At 36.9% G+C, this 18,820-nt stretch overlaps 1 pseudogene; it reads left to right on the top strand.

Moving 5' to 3' along the window:
* Positions 1–3,659: 3,659 nt before the first annotated feature.
* Positions 3,660–9,364, top strand: LOC143858939 (receptor kinase-like protein Xa21 pseudogene; annotated as a pseudogene).
* The last annotated feature ends 9,456 nt before the right edge of the window (positions 9,365–18,820 follow it).

Raw genomic sequence — 18,820 nt, forward strand, 5'->3', positions numbered from 1 at the left:
TTGCAAGTAATGTTTTTTCTCATATCGATATTTTCTTCGCCTATTAATACAAAATTACTATCAAATCTTCACTGTGAAGGTTTCCACTGCAATACATTGATCATTCCATCTTGCGAGATTTATGGAAGATGATTACCAAGCCATTACTTAAAACAAGGTAGCTACATGTTGGAAATTAAAGATAAGTTTGTGGAAGAATGCTTTATTCTTCATTCTCCTTTTTTCTCCTTTCATTTGAATTTGTATGTGATGAATGCGTTTCTTCAAATTCAGTCTTGGAGAAACCCTCTCTCCAAGTTTGTACGGAGTGAGATAGGCCTATTTTGATGAGAAACACTCTCCTACTTTTTCTTCTTTTTATTCTCCTTTGAATTTTTTAGGTTTTGTTTTCCTTTCTCTTTGATTTTTCCTTCCTTTAGGTGACCCCTTGATTTTTTCCGTTATTGGACTCATCACGCACAAACCGATTAATCCCATAGTTCGCAAAATGTGATTTAGCAAAAAATAAAAATAAAAATGGTACAGCAAAAATTCGAGTTTAATACGGTACTGGTTGAAAAAACCATAGTAAAAAAAAGAAACACAAGAAAATGAGTTTAGAATTTTGTCAATTACAAAATATGGTGGCGCTAAAATTAGAAAGTTAGCCGGAAAAACGTGTTTAAAATGTTTAAAATGCATTTTAAACGTGCTTAAAACATTTGCCTAAAAAAAATAGAGTTTTATTCGTTGTAAAAGTTTTAAACGGCACACCAATAAAACAAAAAGAAAAAAAACATCATTTTAAACAGAGTTTTGCTAGCTATGATTAAACATGAGGAATAAAGGACATTTTATATTACTCCGTGATGTGTAGTATAAAACCAATTTTAGGAAGAATAAAGCCTAGAACTACTGTCCTAAAAGATGGGTGAAGAATACCCTGTTTTAGGAAGGGTGAATGGTACAGCACCACCTTCTACTCTACTCTAACCACATGAAAATAAGAAAAAGTTTTCAATTCCAATCCATTGAGGAGTGATTAATTGAGATTTGAGGTTGGTGGGTTATCTATCAAACTATAAGAGAACTAAAAACAAGGGAAATGATTTCAGCACAACTATGTTTTGATACATGCGCTCATGTATCTTGTCTTTTAGCATTTGCTTGTCAGGTAAGTGCTTTTTGGGGACAGTAAAAAACCTTTTACAGCTCTTTAAATATAAAAGACAAGAAACATGAGCCTCTTGTGTCAAAAAATGTGTGTGTTGAAATCATTTCCCCAAAACAAACAGCAGGTGACAAAAGACAAAAGCCATTTATAGTTTGTGATTAATTGCAGCCCTATTTTCCTAGCATTACTCCCTTCTATTTGTCTCTTCCTAAGCAATGAAAAGGGGCACATTTATCTTTCCCTATCTTTAATTTCATATCTTTTTATCTTAACCCACCTGATAAGAACAAACAACAAATAAATTTTTTTTGTTCGTATCTTCATTCTACATGTCTAATGAGAGAGAATTAGAGTGAACCTAAATTATAAACGGAGGATCACCCATTGGCATTGTCATTGTGATTTCTCAATATCCGCCCATTGGAATTTCTATTTTCGCCAAGGTGTATGACCTCCTCATGATGTGTTTTAATTTTATTTATTTATTTATCTTTTATATTATTTTAAATTCAGTACGTTTATCATATTCACATGAGAGAGAGAGAGAGAGAGAGAGAGAGAGAGAGAGAGAGTGCTTAAGGTCCGTTTTGGATTGCCAAAAAAAGAAAATTGCACAGGAAATTTGTTCTTACGGCCCCGTTTCTTTCGCCATAAAATTTGTTTTATGTTGTAAAAATGATCATAAAACAAATTTTATGTCCAATTTTACGTCGAAAGAAACGGAGCCTACACAAATTTTTTCTTCCCACAATTTAGGGGGATGTCATCATAAATTGATGGTCCCTGTCATTGTAAATCGAATAGGGTTGTTTCAAGTTTCCTTTTTTCTTGTTTTAAAAAAGTAAGAAATTTTAGTGACACTTTTCCTTTCCAAACTTTCCAAGAGAATTCATGTTAGAAACAAGCATGTCGAACGAGTGTGGAAAAACCCAAAATGATGATGATTTATTTTTATTTTTATAAAAGCGTAAATTTTAAATGTTAGATACGAAAGTTCTAAGCTTAGTTATTTATAAAGCTTAAAACAACAACACTACCTTGCAGACAAGAGTTTTCAACTCATATTGAGGGTTTTGTATTTGTTTACACCCATTTTTGGGCATTAATGGTCACATTAAGCTCGACTTACTCCATTTCCGCTTCTCTTCATCATTAAGCTTGTTAATCATATTGAAGTGTTCCACATGGATATTCACAAGATTAGCATATGCATCGTGTCTCTCCTCTACTGTCAACCCTTCTGAGTTGAAGACAAAATCTCAAACTTCTTGTTTTGGAGGAGGACCTTGCATTGCATTAATGCTATATAAACATAGGTTTCAATATCACTCATCATAACTAATCCATAAGAAGGAAAAAACATAAAGGCATGCATATGTGTTAATATCACTCACCATATATTTCGCCTTAAAATATTGATCCAGCGATGTTGATATCTCAGTAAGACAGTGGCCATTTCATCTCTTTTCCTCTTGTTATGTCTTGGAGCTGATGCATTGCTTGGGACCTGATTACCGCATGGGCATGATGTGAGAAGGGGTTATCCCCGACCCACGACCCGCTCTCAGATCACGGATCCACACCATCTTGTTTTGATGATTCTAAACACAAGTGATTTTATATCAGTAGTATGTTTGAATGTTTGGGTTGTAGTTCTTGTGTTATTTGTGCAATTCAAGGATGCTTGGATAAAGTCAGAGGAGCTAATTTAAAGCATATTTGGGGAGAATTTATATGATGGGTGGCCGTGAAAACACGTGAAGTCTAAAAAAAGTAGGTACGGCCCATTTTTTTATGATCCAAACCGTTCATCTGTTTGGGCGCAACGTAAATAGATTGTGCCCAAATATCATTTCCATAGGATGATCCTAGCCCTCCCATCTGTAGAAGATTCCATAAATTATTTTTGGAAATCTCCATTTTCAGATCAGTTCAAATCGGAGGGATCATCCTATGGAAATGATTTTTGGGGCACAACCTATTTTCGTTGTGCCTAGACACCTTGTGACACGTTTTCTGACACGTATGCAAACTCTCGTTAGCTACAAATGGTCAGTCATGGAATTCTCTAAGCCCGTTTATGTTATGGATTTTGGACTAAAAAATAGACACAATTTGACTCGGTAATCAGTTTTTGATTCAAGATTGATTTTAAAAGCCAACAACCTACTGGGCCGGCTTGGAGCGAGCAGTGTTATAATTGAAGGGATTGACGAGGTCAAGTCAATTGATGGCTACATCACCAATCACTATAATCGAGAGAACATATGATTTTCCCTCGACTAATGTATTCTCACGATGGAGAAATTCTTTGGACTGGAGTTTAGAGTACAGAAATTTAATTGAAAGGTGACTTTCGTGGACCCCCTTGAAGGGAAAAATACCAAATACTAGACTTTGAAATTTGGAGTCCAAATTCCACATAAAGGTCTAGTGAGATGAAATGAAAATGGGCAAACAAAAAAAAATGGTGTATCTGTTCAGCACAAGAAGAGCTTCAACCACGATGGAGCTTTGGTCATTTATCCTCTCTCTAAATCTCTTCTTTGCTATGAATGTACTACTTTCAGAATCTATAACCACCACCACCGTACTAGGAAACGAAACCGATCGAATGGCTCTGCTCTCCTTCAAGGATGGTATAAGGAGTGATCCTCTTGGAGCCTTATTATCATGGAACCATACTCTCCATTTCTGCAATTGGAATGGAATCACGTGCGGTCGGAAGCATCAAAGGGTCACTGTACTGAACCTTAGTGGGCAGAAATTGGTGGGTACTCTATCTCCTGCCATATCCAACCTCACCTTTCTTAGGGAAATCCACCTCCAAGAAAACAGCTTCAATGGCCAAATATCCCAAGATATTGGCCGTCTATTCAGACTGCGATATCTTAATATTAGCCATAATTCCTTGGGAGGGAAAATTCCATCCAATCTCAGTACCCACTGCAGGGACCATCGAATCATCAATTTGGGTTACAATGAGTTGACAGCGAAAATTCCCATCCAACTTAGCACTCTACCGAAGCTATCCTTGTTGCATCTGGGTGATAATCATCTTACAGCAAGCATTCCCCCTCAACTTGGAAACGTTTCATCTCTCATCCTTCTCTCTTTATTTCAAAATAGTTTGGTGGGACACATCCCAGATGACCTGGCCCGAATTAATCACTTGAAATCGATCGTCCTTTCTGCAAATTTATTATCTGGTACGGTTCCTTCCTCTTTTTATAATAATTTCTCGTCTATTGTGGAGTTTGCCGTGGCAGGTAACAAGTTACACGGAACCGTTCCACCCAACATAGGATTCTCTCTTCCTAAACTCCAATATCTACTTTTAGGATTCAATCAATTTACCGGACACATTCCAAGTTCATTATCCAATGTTTCAAGTCTTGAATGGCTTGAAATGGAAGTGAACCAGTTTAGCGGACCAGTGCCTGAAAATATTGGATGGGCAAGGAATCTACTCATATTTGAATTGAGCGATAATTACCTAGGCCTTGGTAGAGCTGATGACTTGAAATTTATCACTTCTTTGACCAACTGTAGTAATCTAAATTTGTTGGACATATTGAGAAATCATTTTGCTGGTCCACTTCCCAACTCCACAGCCAATCTCTCAACTCACCTTTATCAGTTGGCAGTAGGAGAAAACCAAATTTCTGGTAACATCCCTAGTCAGATCGGGAATCTCATCAACTTACAAAGTTTGGCTATATATTCAACCTTCATCACGGGTTCTATTCCCACTTCAATTGGGATGCTCCAGAACCTACAACACCTCTACTTGGGAAATAATAGTCTGTCCGGGAAAATCCCATACAATATTGGAAATATTACTCAATTGATCGAACTTGATTTAGGATATAACAACCTGCAAGGAAGCATACCTCTATCTCTTGCAAACTGTACAAAACTTTTAGAATTGTTCCTTTCTGGAAATAACCTTCGAGATACGATACCAAAACAAATTATTGGCCTTTCTTCGCTATCAATTGCACTCGATTTGTCTCAAAATTTTTTTACTGCCTCTCTCCCATCAGATGTGGGTAACTTGGAAATTCTAGAGATATTGGATGTTTCTCAGAATAAATTGTCAGGTGAAATCCCAAGCACTCTTGCAGATTGTAAGAGCATGCGAGAACTTTATATGCAGGGTAACACCTTCCGAGGAGATGTTTCGTCAGTTTTTACTACATTAACATCCATTGAAGCCCTTGATCTTTCATACAATAACTTCTCAGGAAAGATTCCAAAATATCTAGAGGGGTTTAAGTTTCTACAGTATCTAAACTTGTCTTTCAATCATTTTGAGGGTGAAGTTCCAAAACAAGGGGTCTTTGGAAATGCCAGTGCAATTTTAGTCGTGGGAAATGATAATCTTTGTGGTGGTATCCCAGAATTAAAGTTGCCTACATGCCCAGTGCTAGCTAATGACAGACGAGGAAAAGCCCATGTTTCTAGAGTAATCATTCTAGTAGTAAGTGCGGTTGTATGTTTGATTTTCTTATTGTGTGTCCCTGCTTCACTTTACTGGACAAGAAAGTCAAGCAAGAATACATCTTCCATATCTTCTATGGAGGGTCGGCATTTGAAGGTTTCGTATGCAGAGCTCTTTAAAGCAACAGATGGGTTCTCTTCAGCCAATTTGATAGGAGCAGGAAGTTATGGATCAGTGTACAAGGGAATCCTTGGGCACATTGAAAATGTTGTTGCTGTCAAAGTGCTCAACCTTCACTTAAGGGGAGCTTCAAAGAGTTTCGTAGCTGAATGCAACGCGTTGAGAAACACTCGTCATCGAAATCTTGTGAAGATCATAACTTCTTGTTCAAGCATCGATTTTGGAGGTAATGATTTCAAAGCTCTCGTGCTTGAGTTCATGCCAAATGGGAGTCTAGAGAAGTGGTTGCATTCAAAATTAGATGGGCAACATCAATTAGGAAGTTTAAACTTCATTAAGAGATTAAACATAGCAATTGGCACAGCTTCTGTGCAGGATTATCTTCATCATCATTGCCATACACCGATTGCTCATTGTGATCTAAAGCCAAGCAACATTTTTTTGGATGAAGACATGAATGCTCATGTGGGTGATTTTGGGTTAGCCAAGTTTTATCCAAGAATTATTCAGAGCTCATCTGAAGACCAAAGCAGCACAACTGGATTAAAGGGAACTATTGGGTACATTGCTGCAGGTAATAATTTGATCAATTTTCGTCATCCTATCTATTCTCAATGAGCTTTTTAAAATATTTCTCACTTATTAGGTATATAATGTAGTGCAACAAAGGCTAAATTGGCATCTTGAACCAAAAAAATTACTTGATACCCTTTCTATATTTATTGACAGAGTATATAAGAATGTTATTTTACATCAAGTGGTCTCGTACATGTCACCCGAATAATAGGCGGCCTTTTTAGTACCTATGACCATGAGTTCTTTATGCAAAATAGTTGTGTAGAAAATGGTAATCTCGTAACTGCTTAAAAAGTTATAATTTGGGAAAAATTCGGAGTAGTAATTATTCAATTATTCAATAAAATCTCTAATATTATTAGAAAATAATGAGAAATTTTGTAAATTTCCAAAAAAACCCATGACTAATGTTTCTCAACAAAAAATGGCCCAACACTCGAATGATGAATCAAATCGTGCTTCTTAAATGAGCTAGAGCAGTAAAACACCCCAAAGACCCATGAGAGAAAATATATTCCAATGAAAGAAGCAAAAGTGCCATGAAAAGTGCCTTTTTTCAAAATTATCCAACTTTTCAAAAAGGACCAAAACGCCCTGGAGTTGGCCAATCGGACGAGCCCCTGTTTGATTGGATCCCACTACTGCTAGGCGTCATTGCCACAGCCTGAAACCATGTGTGCAACCCCTTTGCCATTTCAAAGATTGGGTGAACCATTTGCCAAGATTGTCTAGAGCTGGACGATCGGCAACCACCCTTGAGCGAAGGTATAACACTCTGAGGAGTGTGACAAAGCCGAACATTTAGCAACTAATTATCCACGAAGCTATAACACCCTGTCTCTTCTTGCATCTGTAGATTTTGTGGTTACTACATCTGTAAATTTTCTGGTTACTGCATTAATTGTGGAGATTTTGGACTTAATAAGATTATTGGAGCCAAGGATTGAGCATCGTAGGAGGTAGGCTAATGAGGCGGCGGATATTCTAGCAAAGGAAGGAGTCCTTAGGGAGTCCATGTTAGTCGTGTCGCCGGTTATCTCACCTATCTAACAGGCTTTGTAATGTGTCTGCGGACCACTTTTAAGTATCATGTGTGGGACATCTTGTCCCCGCCCAATACTTTTCGACTATTAATGCAATGTCAATTTAAAAAAAAAAAAGAACATAGAGTGTTAGGTATTTGTTTTCGTTCCACTGGTTCGTACGAAGGGTGGGGTTCAAGTACCCACTTTCTGGCATCGGCCACACAAGGTTTCCAGATTAATGAGTGCCGCCAAAGATCCCAATTGGCGCATCACAGGTTCACTCCACGCCATCTGCTGAAGGTGCACACACTTTCCTCTAGATGTCTGTGGAGGATGCTTCCCACACTAAGAACCCTTGCTTTCTTTCTAATAAATAGTTGTTTCTATTAATCCCTAGTCAAACATTTCAACTTTTGGTGATTTTTTTCAAAGAAAAGCGGTTTGGAAGAAAGATGAATTATGTTCTCCAAAAGCATGACAAGCGATACTTTCCTAGTCTGGTTATATGGTTCTAGACAGAGTCATGTCCAGGACTTAGGGCCTATAATCCCTAAATTTAATGTGTTTGATAAATATAGGTCAAGGAGGTTTCTAATAATTACTAATAATAAATATGAGACTTTTGGATTAATGTTGTGACTGAAATAGTGTTTCCCTTGGAAAGGAGGGTAAAATTATGCCATTTCCCTTTTCGAGACACGTTTGGTTGGCGTGCACTATTCATTCTACTTTCTTCTGTTTAATGGATTTTAAACAGTTGCCTTTTAAGTTGCCTCTCCCAAGTCAACATGAAAGTGAAATTAAAGACGATATTTACAACTATTTTGTTTGTACTTAGAAAATGATATCATTTCATTTCCTTCTACTTCTACGAATTTTTTACCTTACAAATAGTATGAAGTTTAATTTGATCTACTTTTGTGGGGCTTTTGCATGTGTAATCACTGAGACTTGGTTGGTTTCAGATGAAAAAATCATGTTGAGAACCCGTGTGGGACATGTACGTCTCAAATTGCAGGAGTCTCTAAGACAGTCGATCTCTTTTATCTCTTTTATGTTTTTTCTGGATGCTACTGCCTCAACTTTATAATTATCACACATTTTGAATTTTACCCATCCTATTAGTAATTTTTTTTTAAAAGAAATAAAACATTATATTTATTTAACTTATTAAAAGTTAAATATGTTATTGGTTACAATAATAGTATTATGAAAACAAATTAAAATTTGTCAAATGATTAAAATATTTTGGCAAATCTACAAATCATTCCTTTTTAGGTTTACTGAATTTGACACTAGAAACCCATGTCAGAAGATTCTGACACTCGTACCAGTAAAAATGCAACACAGGACATAAGTTCTACATTTTCTTTCATTGTGCTAAATCGCTTCTTATGTGTTTCTCTATAAATTCTAGACTCTTTCCATGCAACGTAGGGTTCTAAATGTGAAGAGATCATTAAATTATCTATCATCTCTTAGATAAATTTTCCTCCTTTTTTTTCAAAATCAAACCTCATATTTACTTTTAGTTTCTACCTCGAATCTCATATCCTTTATCACAACAAAAACTGTAAAAGATGTGTGGAATTGCAGAATATTGGGCAGGTGGTCATGTGTCCACAATCGGAGATGTGTATAGCTATGGGATTATTGGAGATATTCACTGGAAAGCGCCCCACAGATGACATGTTTAAGGATGGCCTTAGTCTTCACAAATTTGTCCAGTTGTCTTTGCCTGATCGAGTGATGGAGATTCTGGATCCATTAATTCTTTTAGAAGATGATGAAGAAAGAGCTACAAACATTGCTGAGAATTACAATGATAAGATACGTCGTTTGCAAGAGTGTTTGGTATCCTTAGTGAGGATTGGAGTGGTGTGTTCTGCAGAATCTCCGAGAGAACGAATGGAGATGGCAGACGTTGTAAAGGAAATGTGTTCTATTAGAAACATATATCTTGGTGCTGGGATCCACAGAGAATGATGAAATAGGGCCTTATTTGTCAGTGACGGTTTATCTTACCTCAGTAATTTTTGAGATACTATGGAAAAAATAATTTCACTGCTACATCCGCTTTTGTTTCCCAATGGACAAAGATTACAATTTTACATGTTATTTCTTCGATGTATTTGTAAGTTAATGTTATATTATATGCGTTCTGTTTGGTGGTGCCACTTGCAAGTAATGTTTTTTCTCATATCGATATTTTCTTCGCCTATTAATACAAAATTACTATCAAATCTTCACTGTGAAGGTTTCCACTGCAATACATTGATCATTCCATCTTGCGAGATTTATGGAAGATGATTACCAAGCCATTACTTAAAACAAGGTAGCTACATGTTGGAAATTAAAGATAAGTTTGTGGAAGAATGCTTTATTCTTCATTCTCCTTTTTTCTCCTTTCATTTGAATTTGTATGTGATGAATGCGTTTCTTCAAATTCAGTCTTGGAGAAACCCTCTCTCCAAGTTTGTACGGAGTGAGATAGGCCTATTTTGATGAGAAACACTCTCCTACTTTTTCTTCTTTTTATTCTCCTTTGAATTTTTTAGGTTTTGTTTTCCTTTCTCTTTGATTTTTCCTTCCTTTAGGTGACCCCTTGATTTTTTCCGTTATTGGACTCATCACGCACAAACCGATTAATCCCATAGTTCGCAAAATGTGATTTAGCAAAAAAAAAAAAAAAAATGGTACAGCAAAAATTCGAGTTTAATACGGTACTGGTTGAAAAAACCATAGTAATAAAAAGAAACACAAGAAAACGAGTTTAGAATTTTGTCAATTACAAAATATGGTGGCGCTAAAATTAGAAAGTTAGCCGGAAAAACGTGTTTAAAATGTTTAAAATGCATTTTAAACGTGCTTAAAACATTTGCCTAAAAAAAATAGAGTTTTATTCGTTGTAAAAGTTTTAAACGGCACACCAATAAAACAAAAAGAAAAAAAACATCATTTTAAACAGAGTTTTGCTAGCTATGATTAAACATGAGGAATAAAGGACATTTTATATTACTCCGTGATGTGTAGTATAAAACCAATTTTAGGAAGAATAAAGCCTAGAACTACTGTCCTAAAAGATGGGTGAAGAATACCCTGTTTTAGGAAGGGTGAATGGTACAGCACCACCTTCTACTCTACTCAAACCACATGAAAATAAGAAAAAGTTTTCAATTCCAATCCATTGAGGAGTGATTAATTGAGATTTGAGGTTGGTGGGTTATCTATCAAACTATAAGAGAACTAAAAACAAGGGAAATGATTTCAGCACAACTATGTTTTGATACATGCGCTCATGTATCTTGTCTTTTAGCATTTGCTTGTCAGGTAAGTGCTTTTTGGGGACAGTAAAAAACCTTTTACAGCTCTTTAAATATAAAAGACAAGAAACATGAGCCTCTTGTGTCAAAAAATGTGTGTGTTGAAATCATTTCCCCAAAACAAACAGCAGGTGACAAAAGACAAAAGCCATTTATAGTTTGTGATTAATTGCAGCCCTATTTTCCTAGCATTACTCCCTTCTATTTGTCTCTTCCTAAGCAATGAAAAGGGGCACATTTATCTTTCCCTATCTTTAATTTCATATCTTTTTATCTTAACCCACCTGATAAGAACAAACAACAAATAAATTTTTTTTGTTCGAAACTTGACATAGGAATCCATATCCACAAATTATGATTATATCTACGTTCTATTTTAGTTGTCCCCGTTTCGAAATTTTGGGAGTTTACCGTATCCGTGTGTCAACACGCGACACTCGAGTTTGTATCCACAAATCATAGCAATTCTCCCTCTCAAGAGGAGAAAAGAGTGAATTATTCCCTCTGTTTGTGTAGTCTATGTATAAATATCCATTAATATGATGTGTTTCATTCGTGGAGCCAACCGTGTGTAACGACCTGGATTTGGGGTAAATTTTTAGACATAATTTTTTTTTCAAAATCTCAAAATCCGAATCGCTACCCCAAGAGGGAAAAAAGCTGACTCTCAACTATAAAATAGTAATTTCATTTGCTTTTGAATTTGCAAACCACCAACACAAAAAAATCTAGAAGCCTCCTAACATAAGTTGAAACTAATCCACTGAATAAAACAAACTAAGGCAAATTGCCTGACAGGATAACTAGTCAAACCAACAATGGCCGAACACACTTTCCTCGATCCCTTTAAGCTCTCTTATTTTGTGTTCATGTCATCATGTAAACCTATAAAAACTGTAGTAACTGAGTCATAACGAGCTGAACAAGATCCCTTAGTGCCTTGCATAATAAGAGCTACAAAATGAGAATTACATTATAAAAACATTTCTTATGATTAAACGGTTAGTATAAGCAAAACAACTATTCATTAAAATAAAGGTAGAAACAGAACTGAAAGTAGAAATATAAATAGTAATAGAGATAGAAACTAAAAGTGCAAAGATGAATGCATGCGAAAGATTTAGAGGCTGTTTGGGTTAGGGTTGACCCTCATCCCCTAATATACATTTTTTATATATATTTTTTTTTCTGTTTTTGTCACGACCAAGCCGAGCCCGACCTTTTATCCTTTTATCGGGTTAGATGGGTTGGGTTAGGGTTGATAGATTTAAAGGCTGTTTGGGTTGGGGTTGACCCTCTTCCCCTAATATACATTTTTTTTTATATTTTTTTCTGTTTTTGTCACGACCAACCCGAGCCCAACATTTTATCCTTTTATCGGGTTAGACGGGTTGGGTTAGGGTTGATAGATTTAAAGGCTGTTTGGGTTAGAGTTGACCCTCGTCCCCTAATATATATATATATATATATATATATATGTAAGGAAAGTGTTGGTGAGCTTAAGCGCCCAATCACATTGGGGCCTACTTTGTTAGGATGATCCAAAGCAGTCATTTTAAAGGCCCTATCATAGATGGGGTGTGTACCAAAAATCAGCTCCATAGGATCATCCTAAGCCATCCATTTGTGGAGGTCAAAATGGACAGACATTATTTGTCCACAAATCTGCCCATTGTTGTCCTCCACAAATGGAGGGGTTAGGATGATCCTATGGAGCTGATTTTTGGTACACACCCTATCTATGATAGGGCCTTGCAAATGAATGGTTTGGATGACCACAGAAAATGTGAGACCCATGTGATTGGGGCGCTTAAGCTCACCATAAGTTTGGTGAGCTTAAGCTCACCAACACTTTCCTCTCTCTCTCTCTCTCTCTCTATATATATATATATATATATATATATATATTTTTATTTATTTTTTTATTTTTATTTTTTTCTGTTTTTGTCGCGACCAAGCCGAACCCGACCCTCTATCGGGTTATAAGATGGGTTGGGCTAGGGTTGATAGATTTAAAGGCTGTTTGGGTTAGAGTTGACCCTGGTCCCCTAATATACATTTTTTTTTCTATTTTTTTCCTGTTTGTCGCGACCAAGCCGAACCAGACCCTCTATCCGGTTAGATGGGTTGGGCTAGGGTTGATAGATTTAAAGGCTGTTTGGATTAGAGTTGACCCTCCTCAACCTGGGGTTCGGATTGAGTCGGGCTACGGTTGAGTCATGTGACCTCTGCTTCGGTTAGGTTGGTCACAAACCGACTGAATCGGGCTCGAGTGGCACCCCTATAATTAGCATCATGGTTCTTTTTTTTATCTTTTTTTTAATGACATAGGGAATAGTCCCACCCTAAAAATTGGGGTGGAGACACAGTATCCTGGTTCTTATACCTATGCCTCTACAGTCTACTATATAATATGGCGATGTGTCAAATGATCTGGGCCTCCCAAATTATTGCCCAGAGCGTTGGATAATATATAATATTGGTTGAGAAAAGGTTTCTACACACTAGTGTAGATAAGTTATCTACTCACTAGCTTAAAATACAGTGGGAGCCCACATTGTCTGGGTGATCCAAAGCATTCATTTAATTGGCCCTCACATGGATAGGGTGTCCACAAAAAATTAGCTCCGTAGGATCATCCCAACCCTACGATTTGTGGAGGTAAAATGGACGTAGGGTTGGTATGATCCGATGAAGCTGATTTTTTGTGGACACCCTATCTATGTGAGGGCCCATCAAATGAATGCTTTGGATCACCCAAACAATATATGCCCTCCACTGTATTTTAAGCTAGTGTGTAGATAACTTATCTACACTTGTGTGTAGAAATCGTTTTTTGTTTTCATGCCGAAATGTACCACGGACAAGTGATTGGATCCATTGAACTGATCAACGTTCACATCCGTGCTCCATTGCCCTTGAACCCACTTTGATCGGATGATCCTAGCCCCTTATCCTAAAATACTTCTCCTCTATGCCTATGATTTAATTGGTATCAGACCTACGTGCGAAGTTTTTTGACGGTCTGTAAGATCAACGGTATCAATTATACATAAAAAGAGAGCTGCTAATACTACCGAATTGATTTTCTGAAATGGTAATTGCTACAAGTTCTGTTTGGTTTTGAGAAAATAGTTTCCTAAATTGAAGTTGCCATCACTTCAATTGGAACTAGGGTTTTTACAACTAAACTCAGCTACCAGAACTTGTTTTCCATTCAAGCTCTGAGATAATCCATTTGAATAGATCGAGTGGCTGTTCAAATACCAGTTCATTTTAATTTGTTCACGGCTCCGCTACAAGAGACCCTGCATCAGGGGGCCATGGCCACTAAACTAGCTAAGCATGCATGTACAGCCATGCACCATAAAAGAGGTTTTGCAAGTCATTGGGCCGGCCATGGCCCCCCCTCATGCTATATGTACCTCCGCCCCTGTATGTTAAGATAGGTTGTATTTAGAGACTTACTGCTCTGTTTGGTTGCTTGTAGATGGCTGGGGGATTAGGAGAAAAAGAAGTCAGAGAAAAAGACAAGCATGGAAGATTGGGAGAAGATTAGGAGGGAGATTTGTTAGTAGTGTTTGGTTGTGTGAGAAAATTAGCGGAAGATGTAGGGTGTCATTATCAAAATGTAGGGTGGAAGAGAGAGAAAGAGAGAAAAAGAATAAGGCAAGAGAGATTCTCCTAATTCCCCACACAAATTTCTCCATTTTGGTGAAAAAGGGGGAGAAAATTATGGGGGCGAACATTTCCGCCACGTAGGCGCCACCTAGGATAAAATGCAATAATGATGTCTAGAAGTTGTCTAGTGGTCAAATGTCTAAATGACAACCAAACATGTTTTGGGGAGATCTTTGGAAGATCTCAAGCATTTGAAATTCCTACAATCCACCCAAAATAAGCAACCAAACAGAGCAAGTACTCTGTTTGGTTGCTTGTAGATGGGTGGGAGATTAGAGAAGAAGAAGTCAACGGGGAGATCAAAAGCAAATCAAAATACCGGTGAATTAGTGGTGAATCTAGGAAATGTCGTTTGCTTGCCTTGTGAATTAGTGGTGAATTAGTAGGAAATCTCGAAATATTAGCCCAAGATTCGTTTCCCCAAGAATTTCTCCCAAAATTTCTTCCATTTCACAAAATTTCACAAGCGAATTTGGAGGGTGCCACGTCAGCCGACAATGCTGGTGGTCAAAAGCCCAATTTTGTAAAATAAGCAAGCAAACAACTTTAAGCAATTCACGATAATAACTTTTAACGCTATTCTCCTAAAAAATAGCAACCAAATTGATGACTAATTGAATATATCTTATAGATTACGTATTTACACTTAAATTCTCTTTAAAATAAAGAAAAAGTAATTCTTTACATGATAATCATTGATAGCTAAACTTTTGTCTCATGATAATCATTGATGTCTAATTGAATCTATCTTATAGATTAGGTATTTGCACTTAAAATCTCTTTAAAATAAAGAAAAAGTAATTTCTTTACAAAGTAGCTCAATCCTCATATACATTCCCACACGGATAGAAATTTGCCTTATTAACTCTTATGATTTGTTCTTGAACGAGTATGAGTTTTTGAACATTGGTAGAATCTTGCCTTATTAACTCTTATGATTTGTTACCTTTACATTTTTTGTAATTTAGATTTTGAGTGTATAAGTCTCTAGATGGTGTAATTAATGTATTATTAGTACTTACTCCTTTTTCCAAGTTCAATCTTATTAAGTTTCTAATCTGTAGATTTTGTGCCATTATATCATGGTATGGGAGTGCACATGTACACTTGTTAAACTCCTCCATCTAGGAGGAATATCATATCTAGATGATTAAATCCCGACTGATTTTGTGGCAACAGTTGCAACATGGTCTTTATAGTGGATATTAATATTATTACCACAGACTTGAAGGTTTAATTGGCTTTCCCAATACCAGCTTCATGAGCATCCCTAAAACTTTCTATGAACTCAGTATTGTTATCCAAGAAATAATCTTAGGTTTTTTCAACTTAGATGACACCTTCTAATTCTTCCTGACTCTCCCACATACAATCACTTAACAATATTGAGAAATAGCAGAGTTCGTTGGTTTTCCATTTACTACCAATGCTAGCCAAAAGCATGGCATCTTGGACAGGAAGACTACAGAACAGACATCTGAAACAAGCACCTGAACGATGAACTTAAGCTGAACTTATAGCCACTAAGACGAAATCTGTGTCTCGAGGTAGTATTATTATGTGCTCACTCTAGAAGTGTGAACTGGAGAAATGAATCACATCAGGTATACCATATGTTGTTGACGTTTAGAGTTTAGACGTATGAGTAAGTTCTCTTTAGGGAACTTTCTTAAGCCTAGGCATCGAATAGGAAATTCGAGAGAAAGTTTTCCATGAAGGAGTTTCAATGAGCACTATTTCTCTTCTGCTCCAACAGTGTATGAACGGAAGGAACAGCAAGGCTCCAGTTTCTTTCATCCCAACTTCACCTCCTTTCCTGTAAAAAATAATGCCATGTTGCACTTGATTCTGTTACGAACCCGATTCACTTCGCAACATATTTGATCTTCTAATAGGGAATATCAGCTTCTTGATCCACTTCGAGGGAAGGATCAATCCTCCTCTCCGCACAAAGACACACGTTCTTGAACAAGTTTCTTCATTGAATTTAATAAAACATATCTAAAACTATCTATAACCCTTGTCTCTAAGACTCCTTTGTACATGCTATTTATAGAAAATTCCTAATCTAGATAACCCTCGTCTCTAAGACTCCTACCTATACTAAACAACTAGAGAACATATAAAAAAAACAACAGATATCTAAACAGATTTATTTCAACCAATGTGGATCCATTTAGTCATGTAACAATATCTCAAACCGTCGATCACATGCCAGCACAACAAATGATATCATAATCAGGTCCTGTTTGTTTTGGATTTTGACCGTGCGACCAGACCGTGATTAACGGCTTGGATCTCTTTGCGAGATCTTCAGCTACGGAGGATCATTCTCATCCGGTTTACTGGCTGGGGCGGTTGCACAGTTGTTTGACAGATCATACCCTTTTTTATTTTTTAACTTAAAAAATAAAATAAAAATCAATTAAGAGTCCAAAACTGATTACTGAAAATTACTCAAAATCGATTCTCTAATAAAAAACAAACAGGGCCTTAATTTTTTTTTGAAAGATAACAAACAGGGCCTTAATGATTCTCATAATTGCTTGACTCAGCCTTTGAATCCATCAGCTCTGTTCATTTTGGATTTTGGCTCCAAAACTGATTATTGCTCTCAAAATCAAATGCAATTTTCGGTCTTATAATCAGTTTTGGAGTCAAAAACATTGAAACTGGGGGTTTATTTGATTATTTCGAAGTTCTAACCATGAAGTTACAGTTGGTATACATTTTCTATCTTGTGGAGTGTTTTATACTCGGCCGAAATCTGGTAATTGAAAATGTTGATGTTTACATTTATTACATTTGCAGAAGATAAATCGGATGCTCGGCCCCTCCTCAACCTGGGGTTCGGATTGGGTCGGGCTAGGGTTGAGATCATGTGACCTCTGCTTCGGTTAGGTTGGTCACAAACCGACTGAACCGGGCTCGAGTGGCACCCCTATAATTAGCATCATGGTTCTTTTTTTAATCTTTTTTTAATGACATAGGGAATAGTCCCACCCTAAAAATTGGGGTGGGGACACAGTATCATGGTTCTTATACCCATGGTTTTTCGGTTTCGGTAACCGTTTCAGACATTCGGAAAACCGAAATTTCGACCGAAAGTCCGAAATTTCAGTTGAAATTTGGTACTCCAATTCGAAATTCCGGACTGAAATTCCGAAATTCCGGCCGTTTGTAATGTTTTTTTAAAAAAAAAATAAAAAATGCATTTTCTCGAAATTTCTGACCGAAATTACCTAAATTACTGAAATTTCGGACCGAAATTCCGAAATTTGGTAAATGGTGAAATATTTAATTTCACCAAATACCGGTTTCGGTCCCCACCGAAAACCGAAATTTCGGTCCGAAATTTCGGATTTCGGTCGAAATTTTAAACCATGCTTATACCTATGCCTTTACTATATAATATGGCGATGTGTCAAATGATCTGGGGCCTCCCAAATTATTGGCCAGAGCGTTGGATAATATATAATATTGGTTGAGAAAAAGGATTCTACACACTAGTGTAGATAAGTTATCTACACACTAGTTTAAAATACAGTGGGGCCCACATTGTTTGGGTGATCCAAAGCATTCATTTAATTGGCCCTCACATAAATAGGGTGTCCACAAAAAATTAGCTCCATAGGATCATCCCAACCCTACGATTTGTGGAGGTAAAATGGACGTAGGATTGAACCCACTTGAACCCACTTTGATAGGATGATCCTAGCCCCTTATCCTAAAAGTGCTTCTCCTCAACGCCTCTATTAATTGGTATCAGAGCTAGGTGGGAAGTTTTCTGACTGTCTATAAGATCAACGGTCTCAATTATACATAAATGCCCATACCCCCCTGTCGGACCCAAAACTTAGGGAAGTGATAAATCCGCCCCTTATTGTTCGATCTTGATGATATATAACTTTTGGCCATAAGCTGAGATTAGATCAATTACTCATATCTTATGGATGGTTGGTTATGAACAATACATTATGTTCTAAATTCAATTGGCAAAACTTGTATTTCGCCTTAAAATATTGATCCAACGATGTTGATATCTCAGTAAGACAGTGGCCATTTCATCTCTTTTCCTCTTGTTATGTGAGAAGGGGTTATCCCCGACCCACGACCCGCTCTCAGATCACGGATCCACACCATCTTGTTTTGATGATTCTAAACACAAGTGATTTTATATCAGTAATATGTTTGAATGTTTGGGTTGTAGTTCTTGTGTTATTTGTGCAATTCAAGGATGCTTGGATAAAGTCAGAGGAGCTAATTTAAAGCATATTTGGGGAGAATTTATATGATGGGTGGCCGTGAAAACACGTGAAGTCTAAAAAAAGTAGGTACGGCTCATTTTTTTTTATGATCCAAACCGTTCATCTGTTTGGGCACAAAGTAAATAGGTTGTGCCCAAAAATCATTTCAATAGGATGATCCTAGCCCTCCC

This window comes from Tasmannia lanceolata, unplaced genomic scaffold (assembly GCF_043159265.1).
Source record: "Tasmannia lanceolata isolate RefF3 unplaced genomic scaffold, GAP_Taslan_0.1 ptg000029l, whole genome shotgun sequence".
NCBI lineage: Eukaryota > Viridiplantae > Streptophyta > Magnoliopsida > Canellales > Winteraceae > Tasmannia > Tasmannia lanceolata.